We start from the raw sequence: 15,485 nt of genomic DNA on the forward strand, positions 1-15,485 counted from the left end.
AATACTTGAATAAGGTAGAGGAGGTAAAATTACATTAAGAAAGACAATAAATAACCATTGCAACAATAACAAAGATAACATTACACACATATCCTACTTTCCAGTTGCAGCAAAACTTTTAGAAACAAATAGGCACTCAAGTATATATTCAGGAAGTTAATCATAATAACCTCTAAGCATATTTTGTGGAGAAAAGGGATAAAATATAATCTCAATTTGAGGTTGAATATACCACAACTTCATTTTTTAAGAAATAATCCTTACTCTATTTAAGAATAGGCAGGAAGTAAAACTAAAATAAACAAAACATTGTTTAACATGTGAGGGCGCATTTTCACTGCTACGAAATGCAACTAAAATTGCTTTAAAACTATTATAGTTATCAGAAACAATCTGCAGGTATATAAGGAATATTTGAATGTGTTAACTGTAGCAGAGTTCTAACGAGGATCAGTTGGCAAATGAAATTAAAGTCATTCCATGGGCAAATAGTACACAAAGATACATGCTCCTAGGGAAGTGGCGTGACCATCTTAAACAGATACCCTTCGTGGATATTCAACTTTAAAATTGAACCTGTCCCTGTTCAAGGCTATTTGAAACTGAATCACAGTTCTGGCCATTTACAAACTGTGGCTTCAGGTAATTAATCCTTAATCTCCCTTTTTATAATGATCTGTTAGGTGTATCATTCCAAGTCCCTCCCTTAGTGACCAGCAATTCTGTCTCTCAGACCCTCCCCTGTCAGGGTGTGCGCTGGGAGGAGTCAAAACAAATTCTTGAACTGTTATTCATAGCTGCTTCTGATTAGACTAAATACTGTGCAAAATTGTCCATGGAGAAAAGAAACCAGGAATATTTGTTTTAAATCCAAGCTCAAATAACAGGCATGCTTAAGACTGTTAAATACTAAGTGGATCCATATCATTGGATTTTACTCTGTTGAGCAAGTAAACATGCAGGTACCTGAAAGTAAACATGCAGGTACGGCAGGCAGTGAAGAAGCTAATGGCATGCTGGCCGTCATAACAAGAGGATTTGAGTACAGGAGTAAAGAGGTCCTTCTGCAGTTGTATAGGGCCCTGTGAGACCACATCTGGAGTATTGTGTGCAGTTTTGGTCTCTTATTTGAGGAAGGACATCCTTGCTATGGAGGCAGTGCAGCATAGTTCAGGAGGTTAATCCCTGGGATGGCGGGACTGTCATATGAGGTAAGATTGGAAAGACTGGGTTTGTATTCACTGAAATTTAGAAGGATGAGGGAGGATCTTATAGAAACATATAAAATGATAAAAGGACTGGACAAGCTAGATTCAGGAAAAAATGTTCCCAATGTTGAGGGAGTCCAGAACCAGGGGCCAGTCATGAATAAAGGGGTAGGCCATTTAAAACTGAGGTGAGAAAAACCTTTTTCACCCAGAGAGTTGTGAAGTTGTGGAATTCTCTGCCACAGAAGGCAGCGGAGGCCAATTCATTGGATGAATTTAAAAGAGAGTTAGTTTGAGCTCTAGGGGTTAGCGGAATCAAGGAATATGGGGAGAAGGCAGGCACAGGTTACTGATTGTGGATGATCAGCCATGATCACAATGAATGGCGGTGCAGGCTCGAGGGACCAAATGGCCTCCTCCTGCACCTAGTTTCTATGGGGTTTTTTTACGTTAAGATTGAAAATTCACAAATATGTACAGAGTTCTCACTAGATCCAAAAGATAGTGCAACTATGGGATATAATCACCTTGGTGTGGAATAGACGTTTAAGAGGAGATTTAATTAGATTTTAGGGAAAATTCTGAGTTGAAAGGCTGAAACTATGCTGTTGCCTGGTTGGAAGAGCTAAAGCGACTGGGTATAAAATAAATGTTCGAACAGGTTTGCATCCTCTTGCATCTCCATTAGCTTGGGATGCAACCTTCAATTGCATTTTTGTTTGCATTGTTTCCTGGACTAACTCGTATTTTGGATCCATTAACGCTTGGGCAGAATTCATATTAGTAATGCAAAATAACTTCAGAGCATTGAAAACCAATATCTTGCAGCTGGGAAACAGATAACCCGGTTGAAATATATTGACACAATCTCTCTAAGGTTCTCTATGATTCTTGCTACATCTTGGTTGGATCTAAAACTGTCAATACCTGCTCAGCTAAGGGCCTGTTCCACTTGGCCGTCATTCGCACGCCATTTACGCAACCGGATAGCATGTGGGTAGCGCGTGACGGGCGCAGGGAGTGGCGTGGAGGAGTGTGGACTTCGTCCTGCACTAAATCTTGGCGTGCCACCGGCCTGTCACGTAACTGACGGCCAAAGTGGGACAGGCCCAAGACCCTGGCGCGCACAACATCCCAACTCCAACAGCAGCAGAAGCAGACAAACGGCCGCCGAGCTCGGCCTGGGGCTCACGGACATTGCGGATCCGGATCTGCCTCCACTTCAACTCTCAGAGCGGGGCAAGATGATTGGAGATAGACACAAAATGCTGGAATAACCCAGCGGGATCGGCAGCATCTCTGGAGAGAAGCAATGGGCGACATTTCGGGTCAAGACCCTTTTTCAGACTGAAGAAGAGTCTCGACCTGAAACATCATCCATTCCTTCTCTCCAGAGATGCTGCCAGTTCCGCTGAGTTACTCCTGCATTTTGTGTCTATCTTCAAATGATGTCACGCGTCAGTCACTACCGGCCTGTCGCGTAAATGATGGCCAAGTGGGACAGGCCCTTTAGCACCCAACTTTTCCAACTGATATCAGTGGAACCATTAACATTGACTATTGGTGACACAAATCATACGTGCAAATAGCATCAAATTACTCAATCATACCACAGCACTGAAAAAAAAAATCTATATTAATTTTAGGACATAATTTTAGTGGATATTACAATATATAGCTACACTAAAATACTACTAAGATTGGTCCCAAATCTTAAATGCATATGTAAAACTTCAGTAAAATGATACAGGGTAAAATGTCTGTTCTCCAAACTACTAAACTGCCAAATGTAGACATGATCCTTTATTTTGAAAGTATTATAGACATAATAACTTACATTCACAAGTCAACTGTTCACAATTCTTAGATTATTGGCTGACATACCAAAATCCATCATCATACTTAAACTGCTGAGAAATCTACACGTTGGTCCTCTTGATCTCATGTGGAAGGGACTCCCTCCCTTATTAAGACTTATGTTTGTACTAAGGCAATAACATAATGCAAACAGGGCTACATGGACCATGAACTGGGAGAATACCAGTCCTCAACAATGAGGCCAATGCTAGATCCAGGACCATGGGTGATCCAGCTAATAAAATGGCCAAAAGAAAATCTAAATCAAAAGGATGCTATCTGGACCACCAGGGGTGTTGGCTAAGTACACAATTAAATACTTATTTTTAAATGTAGTGAAGGCTCGCATCCAGCACCCACGAAGCAATGAGCTCCGGTATCCATTGGTCTCCAGGTGAAAATATTTTTCCTAATGCTCCCTGATTTTTACACTCATTTACGGAAAACAGATTATTTCTGTTAATTCTATCCAAGTCTCTGAAAATTATATACACCTCAATTAAATCTTCCTTCAGTAGATACAAGGAACTGCAGGTGCTGGAATCTTTAGCAAAAAACACAAAGTGCTGGTGTAACTAAAGGCCCAGCCGCATCGCTGGAGAATATAGATCGATAACATTTCAGGTCAGGACCCTTCTTCAGGTCTGATGGGTTCCCACATGAAAGGTCACCTATCCATGTTCTCTAGAAATGCTTGTGACCTGCTGAATTTCTGCAGCACTGTGTTTTGTGCTAAATGTTCCCTCAGCCTGTATTCCAAAGAAAACTACCCCATCCTAGCCAATCTTTCACTCAGTTCAACTTTTCCAGTCCAATGTTCTCTTAAATCTCCTCTGCAATCAGATTTTTCCTGTAATGCAATAACTGAAATTGCCCACAATACTGAAGCAAGTGCTGTGTTCCATTCTAACAATCATACAAAACGAAAAGAAACGGTGCTATTAATTCGCGGAACGGAAAATGTTGGAAATACTCAGGAAGTCAGATAACTATTCTTACATTCCATGCCTCAGCTAAGATAGTGTTCTATTTACCTTTCTGACCATTTTATAAAAATGCCCTGCAATCTGGACATATAATCCAAGGTTTAAAATAAAATAAAAGGCTGGTGAAACTCTGCGGATCAGTCTGCTTCTGTGGAAGGAAATGGACACACGTTTTGTGTCGGTATCCTTCTGGGTCGCAAACCAAAAATGGCTTCTATCCATTTCCCTTCAAGAAAACTGCCTGACACACTTAGTTATTCCAGCAGGTACACAAAAATGCTGGAGAAACTCAGCGGGTGCAGCAGCATCTATGGAACGAAGGAAATAGGTAACGTTTCGAGCCGAAACCCTTCTTCAGACTTCTCCAACACTTTGTTTTTCACTCAAGATTCTAGCATCTGCAGTCTCGTGTCTCCATATAATCCAAGGTCCCTTTGTGCCTCCCACTACTTTGAAATGATTTTATACCAAATTACTAAATCACTTCCCAGCTTGTAAATCTTATCATTTTCTACCTTAATATCCCCCCATTATTTCTGTTATCCTCTTTGTTACATCTTATTAAAAATATTCTTTCACATCTTTGCATGAAATTTTATTTTCCATTCCTCCGCCCAATCGACAAAATCTTTGATCTAAATGCATCAAATCCATGGTTTACACGATCTAGAATGTTGTTGGATCATATGCAACAAAAATGCCTCCTACACTCAAGTCAGTTACGTTTTAGTTTATTGTCATGTGTACAGTGAAAGACTTTTGTTGCGCGCTATCCAGTCAGTAGAAAGACAATACATGATTACAATCAAGCCATTTACAGTGTACAGATACATGATATGGGAATAACGTTCAGTGCCAGGTAAAGCCAGCAAAGTACAATCAAGGATAGTCCAAGGGTCACCAAAGAGGTAGATAGTAGTTCAGCACTGCTCCCTGGTTATGGCGGGATAATTTAGTTGCCCGATTCAGAATCATCCTGGTAGGATGTTCAAATCATGAATGTATATCGTGTAAGAAGGAACTGCAGATGCTGGTTTAAACCGAAGATAGACTCAAAAAGGTGGAGTAACAGCGGAACAGGCAGCATCACTGGAGAGAAGGAATGAGTGACGTTTCGGGTCGAGACCCTTCTTTAACAGCAAGAAATTATGTACTGAGCCTTGTGGAATTTAGACAGTAACAGAAACCCACTCACAAAACAAACAGGCAAAGATTACCCTCTGCATCTTGCCATCAAGCTAATTTGGGAACCAATTTACTGCTCCCCACTGGATAGCATGCATCTTTCCTTTAGTGACTACCCTGTCATTTGGGACCTTGTCAAATACCTTGCCATAATTAATTTAGATGACACTCAATGTATTGCCCACATTGATCTGCCTTGTCACATCCTCATAAAACTCAAATCAATCAGATATTCCCTTAACTATTTCAGGCAAAGTAACCTGGATTAATTTTGGCTAAACAAAGGTTTATACAGACTCTTAAAATCAAGCAAAACTTGCTCATCAATGACGTTAAATGGGTTGATCTGCAAGTTTGTGTGGGAAGGAACTGCAGATGCTGGTTTAAACCACAGGTACACACAAAGACGACACATGGCACCACTTTAGACACCCAGTGCTGGGGTAACCCAGTGGGTCAGGCAGCATCTCTGGAGAAAAGGAATAGGTAATGTTTTGGGTTGAGACCCGACTTCAGTCTGAAGTTTATTGCTTCCTGCCTTTTCAAACCACATTTGCAGGCCACTAATCCTCTGGCACCATTCCTTTAAACAGGGATGTCCGAGAAATGATGGTCAGAGTCTGTGCAATTTCCTTCCTTGCGCTCTGCATGTCTGGAATAGATTTCATTCAGGCTTGACAGTTTATCCACTTTTAAAAGTGGATCCCTTAATCCCCTCAATAATTTTTCTTTTCACTTGCTCGTAATTGCAAGATTTTTCTGTAAGGACAGCTGCAACATATTCATGAAGAACTGTATTCACATTCTCTCTACACGTCTCACTTTCTATCATTAACCTATTTCACTTCATTTATAATATCCATTGATTTTTCTTGCAGTATTTATTTGTACTCTTTGCACTCCTAATATTCCTTTTAATTTTACTCCTATGCTTTCTGCATTCTTCTTGGATTGTGAAGTATTATTTTCTTGGCATCTTATATAAGCCTTTCATTTTTGCCTTATCCTACTCTCTGTGGACCTAGTCAGTCATCCAGGGGGCTCATGATTAGGCAGCCCTGCCAAAATGTATTCTGAACCTCTTGGATCTTTTTCTTCAATGCCTCCCATTGCTCCGAAATGAATTTGCCACCATGCAGCTGGCTCCATTCCAGTTTCGTTAAAATCACTTCTCAGCCTAATAAAAAAAAATTTGGTTTCAAAAATTTTAATATTTTATCTGTCTTTTTTCTTAGCTATGCTAATGCTAACTGAATGATCTCTATCAACATCTTGTCATAGAAACATAGAAAATACGTGCAGGAGTAGGCCATTTGGCCTTTCGAGCCAGCACCGTCATTCAATGGCGGATCATACAAAATCAGTACCTCGTTCTAGCTTTTCCCCCATATCCCTTAATTCCCTTAGCCCCAAGAGTTAAATCTATCTCTTGAAAACATCCAGTGAATTGGCCTCAACTGCCTTCTGTGGCAGAGAATTCCACAGATTCACAACTCTTTGGGTGAAAAAGTATTTGCTCATCTCAGTCCTAAATGGCCTACCCCTTATTCTTAAACGGTGACCCCTGGTTCTAGACTTCCCCAACATCGGGAACATTTTTCCTGCATCTACCCTGTCCAATCCTCTAAGAATGTTATATGTTTCTATAAGATTCCCTCTCATCCTAAATTCCAGCAAATACAAGTCCCAGTCGACCCATTCTTTCATCATGCCATTCCTGCCATCCCAGAAATTAACCTCGTGAACCTATGCAGCACTCCTTCAATAGCAAGAACGTCCTTCCTCAAATTAGGAGACCAAAACTGCAACAAAACTCCAGGTGTGGTCTCACCAGGGCCCTGTACAACTGCAGAAGGACCTCCTTGCTCCAAAACTCAAATCCTCTCGCAATGAAGGTCAACATGCCATTGGCTTTATTCACTGTCTGCTGTACCTACATGCTTACTTTCAGTGACTGATTTACATCACACCCAGGTCTTGTTGCACCTCCCCTTCTCCTAATCGGCCACAATTCAGATAATAATCTGCCTTCCTGTTCTTGCCACCAAAGTGGATAACCTCACATTTATCCACATTATACTGCATCCTTCATGCTTCTGCCCACTCACTCAACCTATCCAAGTCACCCTGTAGCCTCATACCATCCTCTTCGCAGCTCACACTGCCACCCAGTATTGTGTCATCTGCAAACTGAGAGATGAATCCCACTGTACTCTCCCAGTGAGATTGCCCTTTGATCCTTATTTAAACAATATTATACTTCTACACGTTGATCAGTGACTTCAGCTCACCTACCTTGTGCATCGTTTCTTACATTTTGATATGTACTATCGTACAAAGCTGACTCTTGTGAAGATTTTCAAAACTGACACTAATATTCTACCTTCCATTGGTAGACCCGTTTTATCTCTTTTTGAATTTTTGCTCATCGTTCCATTCCCCTGCCAAACTAATTTGCAGTCTGCCTGCGAGGATATTGGTCTTGGTCTTGATGAAGTACAACCTCACTGTCCTATAATCAATGGCCTGTGTACAAGTCTGGCAGAGATCAACTGACTTTTAAAATATTAATCGTTTGGGCATGTTCCCATCTACGCCTTCATGATAATTTGCTATTACTGCCTTAAGATTCTAAATTAGACAAGTGAAAGGTAGTCTTTTGCCCCCAGCTCATGGATGGCATAATGCATGCTTAAATAAGAAAACATATTATAATCCAACTAAAAGTAAAGAAAACTCCCCTTAACCTTTTGACTTGGCTTGTACAAGCAAATCCCATCAATTTGGATGCTGGCTAAATGCCCACATTTTAACTGCTAGTAGTTAGCAAATTGTGATGATAACAAATCTCTTCATTTTCAAAATGAAGCTATTCTCAGTATGTTACAAAAAAAGGTTTAAATGTTATTTTAAATACCTAAAGTCTCTGCCTCAGAGGGTGATGGAGGCAGGTTCTCTGGATACTTTCAAGAGAGAGCTAGATAGGCCTCTTAAAAATAGTGGAGTCATTGGATATGGGGAGAAGGGAGGAACGGGGTACTGATTGGGGATGATCAGCTATGATCACATTGAATGGCGGTGCTGGCTCGAAGGGCCAAATGGCCTGCTCCTGCACCTATTGTCTATTGTCACACTGAGGAATAACCAGAAGTTTTGGTGGAAGAGGGTTGGGCTCCTTGAAGCAACATCCTTGAGAACAAATTAACAAAGACACCATTTCATGCACATCATTAACAAAATGAGCATCTGGAACCTGTAATTTAATTAAAACTATTTGCCGAGCTCTTTCATAATATAGCTGAGATAGTAAGGTAATAAACACACAAACCAGAAGATCTAAGATTCGATTTACTCACATTGAGGTAACTAATCTTATTTTGAGCAAACATATTTTGGCAGACCAGACTGCAAAATGAGGGGGGAAAAAATCAGCTTCCTGCTCTCTAGATTACATTTCAGCCACACTTGCTACACAAAACATCAGTGAGTATTCTTTGGACAAATCCTGGTCTGGTTCTTCCCCAGCCTCCAAACACTCCCTTCAGTCCTATGAAGGAGTGGCTGTGTGAAAAGGTCACAAGAAATCCTGTAGAATAGTTCCCCAAGAAGATTGTCAAATCCATTCGACAGAATGCCTTGCCATCAACAAGCAAAGATACTTCTGTTAGATGGCAGCGAATGTAACCCTCCTCATCAGATCTACCCTACAAGGTCACACTCACTTCCCATGTACACTGCCCTTTAGGTAGCTGTAATGTGGATGACATGATCGTCCACCTTTTTGTGGTCTGCATGTTTGCCAAGGTGGTCTGAAGAATAATTCCAGCCACCTTTGTCAAGGTTCATCACGAGCAGCTGCATAATAAAGGATGCCCTGATCGACAGGCTGTTTCCTGGACGCACATCAGTGCAAACATCGACTGTTGCTGCAAGCGAAAGATGCACTTTAACCTGCAAAGTTTTTACTTTAAAACTTGTTGATCTTTCAATGTCATGAGGAGTCCGCAGGTGAAGGTTGCTGACTGGAACATTCCAGGTTGCAGAACACTAAGCTCGACGCATGAAGCTCGAAACCGCAAACTCAAAGGCTTTGTGGGGAAGTTTTGTAAATTGAGGTGCTGCTGCCACTAGATACTGATGCTGGGTCCTGTGTAACAGCCTCTCAAACATTTGATAATAGGCGACACAAGTGCCTTTGGTGCATTGTAAATAGAACTTACTGATTAGATGCCATAATCTGGGGTTGGACAGGCTAGATGCAGGAAGATTGTTTCCGATGTTGGGGAAGTCCAGGACAAGGGGTCACAGCTTAAGGATAAGGGGGAAATCCTTTAAAACCGAGATGGAGAACTTTTTTCACACAGAGAGTGGTGAATCTCTGGAACTCTCTGCCACAGAGGGTAGTTGAGGCCAGTTCATTGGCTATATTTAAGAGGGAGTTAGATGTGGCCCTTGTGGCCAAGGGGATCAGAGGGTATGGCGAAAAGGCAGGTACGGGATACTGAGTTGGATGATCAGCCATGATCATATTGAATGGCGGTGCAGGCTCGAAGGGCCGAATGGCCTACTCCTGCACCTAATTTCTATGTTTCTATGTTTCTATAATCAATACATTAATTATATTGTAATTCCTGCATGTATTTTCATGAATTAAAAAAATATATATATAAAATGAAGCTTCCTCAAAATCTTCTTCTCAGTACAACCACTATACAGGCTCTGTGGGGATGGTCTCGGATCCTGTCACCACTGGAAATTGAGGGGCTGGGCTGCATTAAACAACCTTTCAAACATTCCATGGGTGTGTTGAGAAAAGAGGAATAGCTTTGAGCTGATAGCATAATAAATGCCGAGAAAGGTTTTTCTTGAGAGCATTTACTGTATATTATCAATAAAGTATAGTTCTGACATTAAAAATCTCTGCTCTCAGTCCTAGAATCCTAGGACACCAAAATTATTTAAAAAATACAATTTTCAATAATGATTGGGCATCTATGTACAACTGACAGTTAAATAATTGCTTTTAACAAAATAAAATATATAAGGGCGCTTCAACAGAAGGTAAAGTTGATACCAAATTACTGGGTTAGTTGTCTGAAGAAGGGTCCCGATCCGAAACTTCACCCACCCTTTTTCTCCAGAGATGCTGCCTGACCCACTGAGTCATTCCAGCACTTTGCGTCTACTGACAGGGTTTGGTGAGCAGAAAATTGGGCAACAAGGAAAGTTTTATAGGACACCATAAAGGAGGAGAAAACAATAGCTGCAAGTTTAGGTTGGAAACTCAAGGGCTCGGTGCCGAAGTACCCAAAGGATTAAACACCAATGATGGTCCATTGGGAAAAAAAAAAACCAGGGTTAAGGTGGAAATAACAGAGACATGGATAACTGAATTGATGGTGGTTTTCAAAACAAGATTACAATTTTTAAAATTATTATATTGTTGGAAACAAATGTCAATCAGTGGGCGTAGAAAGCAATAACAATGCATGGACAAATACCAATCAGTAATTCTCCAGCTTTTATAAATTGAAAAATTATTTCAAAGAAAAATTCCACAAATGTTTTAAAATATAAAAACCCAGCAGGCAACTATCTCCGTTGCTCCGTTAATCAGATCCTGCTTCATTTTCCATTTCCACACCTAATGAAGTAACCTCAAACACTTCATGATTTTAGACGGTATATTGTCCACATTATTGTAATTGCTGAAATTACACTGATCAACAACTCAAAATTTTCAACATAATGTCTCAAGACTCATCATAAATGAGAGCAACACTGGTTGAAAAAACTTTTCTGTTCACTTGGAAACTCAAATTAAGATCAAGGAAGGAGGTAAATAAAAAACACTATTTCACTTTTCATACTTAGATTTAATTTGGATTTCTTAAACGCAGCCTGCAGAGGATGCGGTATTGTGATGTTGATGGAATACTTTCACTGACAATCTTAAACCGCCTCTGACCATAGGGCAAACAGCAGAGGCACCAAAGTAGGTAGTGTACAGATAACCAAACAGTCTTTCCAGGGGTTAGGAAAATAAAACAGCTAGGATCTTGGTTCTAAAGCCACCGTGCAGGTACAATAGTTAAGACAAGATCTTTTATATTTTCCAGAAAAGACCATCTGTGTTTTACGTATCAGGGATTATCAGGTTAATTATTTTACCAATGAAAAATCTGAATGATTGTATATACAAATATAATTATCTTTCTCTGTTCCTCAGTCCTTTAAGTTTTTGATTATCAACCATATTGTGTACAAAACAATCCAGGGAATTTTACAGAATATTTAAGTCACCCTAAAGTTGTACCTCAAAATCTCCCCTGGAATTTTACTAACTCTAATGTAAAAGTTTGCCAGCAACTGGTTCTCAGGTCTGGCTCAATGACACTGAGACAGCTGCCAATGAGCCTGTAAACTGAACAGGCTGAGCCAAGCTGTTTACTGTCTTAACAAAAATCAACAGTTCTGTGCATAGGAAAATAATATCGGAGAGTAACCCATCCCCGATCAAAATGAAAAATCACACCCTGGGATTATGTTATAATTTGCAAATTAAGAATTATTCAACCCAGTGAAAGGATTCAATTCTCCCAAAGCCACGATACATCACAATTAAGAACAGGAGCGAAAATGTTTGCAATTAAATCTCTGCAGAATTCACACTTACTTGTTGATGTAAAATCGCAACCCGATTTATCTAATACTATATCATACTACCAAAACAACAGTAGTAAGGGAAAAGATTGTCCATAGAGCACTCTCTCTCATCTGAAGTAGCAAAGAGATACCATTAATTCAGTTGACAGTGGGCAAATCATGTTTGACATGTACTGCAGAAAGATGATGCTCAAAAGACAATTCCATTTAATACAAATAATATCACACTATGCAACACTGTAGATCATCTCAATCTGATCTTTCACACCACCACAAATGACAAGCCTTGTACTTCACCTCACAACACAACACAACACCTCAGTTTTCAGGTATCCTAAATGACACAGAGCAAAATATAGGATTGTATTACTTGGTGTTTTTACTTGGTGTTTTTACCTGTGCAGCGTGGATATTTTAGTAACGATCTCCAAGTGTATACATTGACTTATTCACAATCAAAATAATCTGTTTTAAAAGCATACAATCATGCATATGCAAAAACTGGATGGGTTTTTTTAATCCACCATTTCAAGTCTTAAAATCATGCAGAGTAAACAAAATGTCTCGAATATCTTCCCCTACTCCTGTGTAGTACATTGAGATGAGCAGTAATTCAAATAATTGTGACTGCCTATGCCTTGTTGCCACTCATTGCCCAGTCTATCCCAGGCCTGCGATACCCGCTTCACCACCAGGCCCGGGATGCTGCCTCCATTCCAGGCCACAGCGAGGAGTCTGCTCCCCTTACGTGGGCCTCAGTGTCTATTTTCGGCTTCGGTATCGACAATTGTTTGGGGCCGAGGGTTGAGATGAGGTTGGGCGGGCTGTGCTCACCACCCATTCCCTTCTCCCTCCACCCTCCCCTCACTCACTCCCCCCCTCACACACACCCACCACTCACACCCCTCACAGGCTCGAGTGGGCGCCGTGCCGCGCCACACGCTAGCCCCCCTCACACTCCTCACCCTGTGCCACTCGCTGGCCTTGTGAGAGGCCCCCCGCCGCTGCCAGAGCTGGGGGTGTTGGCCGGTCGCTGGCAGTCGCTGGCAGTCGCCGTCAGTCTCTCTCCCGCTCCCGCCCGCACGGCCGCCCCCCCAGTCCCGCTCCCGTCTCCGTCTCCCTCAGCTCCAGGCTCGGCCTACACCCGGAACTACTTGCAGCGCCGGGCCTCGCCGCCCAGTGTAACGCTCCGCCCGACCGCAACACCGCGCGGACACCTCCGAACCCCGCAAAGAAGCCCTGCTGTCATAGAAACATAGAAATTAGGTGCAGGAGTAGAGACCATTCGGCCCTTCGAGCCTGCACCGCCATTTAATATGATCATGGCTGATCATCCAACTCAGTATCCCGTACCTTCCTTCTCTCCATACCCCCTGATCCCCTTAGCCACAAGGGCCACATCTAACTCCCTCTTAAATATAGCCAATGAACTGTGGCCTCAACTACCCTCTGTGGCAGAGAGTTCCAGAGATTCACCACTCTCTGCGTGAAAAAAGTTCTTCTCATCTCGGTTTTGAAGGATTTCCCCTTTACCCTTAAGCTGTGACCCCTTGTCCTGGACTTCCCTAACATCGGGAACAATCTTCCTGCATCTAGCCTGTCCAACCCCTTAAGAATTTTGTAAGTTTCTATAAGATCCCCTCTCAATCTTCTAAATTCTAGAGTATAAACCAAGTCTATCCAGTCTTTCTTCATAAGACAGTCCTGACATCCCAGGAATCAGTCTGGTGTACCGTCTCTGCACTCCCTCTATGGCAATAATGTCCTTCCTCACATTCGGAGACCAAAACTGTACGCAATACTCCAGGTGTGGTCTCACCAAGACCCTGTACAACTGCAGTAGAACCTCTCTGCTCCTATACTCAAATCCTTTTGCAATGAAAGCTAACATACCATTCGCTTTCTTTACTGCCTGCTGCACCTGCATGCCTACCTTCAATGACTGGTGTACCATGACACCCAGGTCTCGCTGCATTTCCCCCTTTCCCAATCGGCCACCCATTCACTCCCATTCGCCCAGCCAGTGCATGGTTCACGTCCCGCTCACTGCAAAAACTGCTTAGGGAGGTCAGGCATGTGTTGCACTGGCAGTTTAGTCTACTGCATTTCGTTGTCTCTGTACTGTACACTGGCAATGACAATTAAAGTAGAATCTGAATCTGAATCTATGAATAAATGAAGATTTGTCTTCCCAGTTTGTGATTTTTCCATTGGTCTTTCCTTATTTAGATACATAGATACATAGAAAATAGATGCAGGAGTAGTCCATTCGGCCCTTCGAGCCTGCACCGCCATTCAATATCAGATTCAGATTCAACTTTAATTGTCATTGTCAGTGTACAGTGCAGAGACAACGAAATGCAGTTAGCATCTCCCTGGAAGAGCGACATAGAATATGATTTCAATAAATAAATCTATTTACAGATTGCAATACACAACTCTATATGTCTCCCTAATCATGGCTGATCATCCAACTCAGTATCCTGTACCTGCATTCTCTCCATACCCCTCAGGGAGGTCAGACATTTGTTGCACTGGCAGTTTAGTCTATGAATAAATGAAGATTTGTCTTTCCCAGTTTGTGATTTTTCCACTGATCTTTCCTTATTTTGTTTTACCATGGCTGTCTTCCTCGCAAGACGACACATGGCACCACTTTAGACACCCAGTGCTGGGGTAACCCAGTGGGTCAGGCAGCATCTCTGGAGAAAAGCAATTAGGGTCTCGAGTTTCGGATCGAGACTCGAGACCCTTGTGACCCGCTGACTTATTCCAGCATTTTGTGTCTATCATCGGTGTAAACCAGCTTCTGCAGTTGAAGGGAAGGTTAGGGTTAGGGTTGGACCCGAAACATCACCCATTCCTTCTCCCCAGAGATGCTGCCTGTCCCGCTGAGTTACTCCAGCATTTTGTGTCTATCTACGGTTTAAACCAGCATCTGCAGTTCCTTCCTACACAACCCTCAGATTATTATTGTTTTAACAGTGGCTAATGTTATTTTAAAATAACGTTGTAGTCCCCATGCACAAAATTACTTACATAACATTATATTTTAATCGTATAAACATTTCATTTTGCATTGATCATCGTACTCACCGTGACTCTGGTTCAGTGGTGCTCCGTTGCCGTAAAATGCATGAGGCTTTGTGTGAAAAATACGGAGTAAACACATCTAAGATATACAAATACCCTGCAATTTAAAATATATTAAATGGTAGATCTTTAGTATCTTGACGTCCACACCCTTACAATGTTGGGAATGACAGGGATGGGGAACAGTTTAACAGGTGTACAAAAGAAATATTTGTGCAATTGAAAGGATTCAGAAAGAAGTTACTAAAGACGTGCTCAAGGGGAAGATTACCGTTTATTTTCTAAAATAAATATTCCGATAAACAAAGATGTTCATACCTGCTGCAGGTTGACGAAGTCCTTTAGTTAGAATCCTTTCTATTGGTTCCCTCATTATTAAGAATCTTTTCCATTGCTGGAAGCGAGATGAAGGTTACAAGCATCCATTCCTAAGCACGTTAGATGAATACCCACTCTTGCTGTCAATCCGAGAATTTTGCGTCTCTCTGCA

The 15,485-nt window shown here is 41.6% G+C and overlaps 1 protein-coding gene across 8 annotated transcripts in view; it reads right to left on the reverse strand.

Annotated features, from left to right (window-relative positions):
- foxj3 (forkhead box J3) overlaps window positions 1–13,036 on the reverse strand; it is a 79,434-nt gene extending 66,398 nt beyond the window's left edge. For 5 of the 8 annotated variants that reach the window (XM_055659101.1, XM_055659098.1, XM_055659097.1 and 2 more), the window contains exon 1: window positions 12,868–13,035. The gene's annotated coding sequence lies outside the window, so the exon portion shown is untranslated. Of the gene's footprint in view, window positions 1–12,867 lie in introns of all 8 variants that reach the window. The other 3 variants (XM_055659100.1, XM_055659099.1, XM_055659094.1) reach the window with 1 other exon arrangement.
- Between the last annotated feature and the right edge of the window lie 2,449 nt (window positions 13,037–15,485).

The sequence above is a fragment of the Leucoraja erinacea genome, chromosome 30, assembly GCF_028641065.1.
Source record: "Leucoraja erinacea ecotype New England chromosome 30, Leri_hhj_1, whole genome shotgun sequence".
Taxonomy (NCBI): domain Eukaryota; kingdom Metazoa; phylum Chordata; class Chondrichthyes; order Rajiformes; family Rajidae; genus Leucoraja; species Leucoraja erinaceus.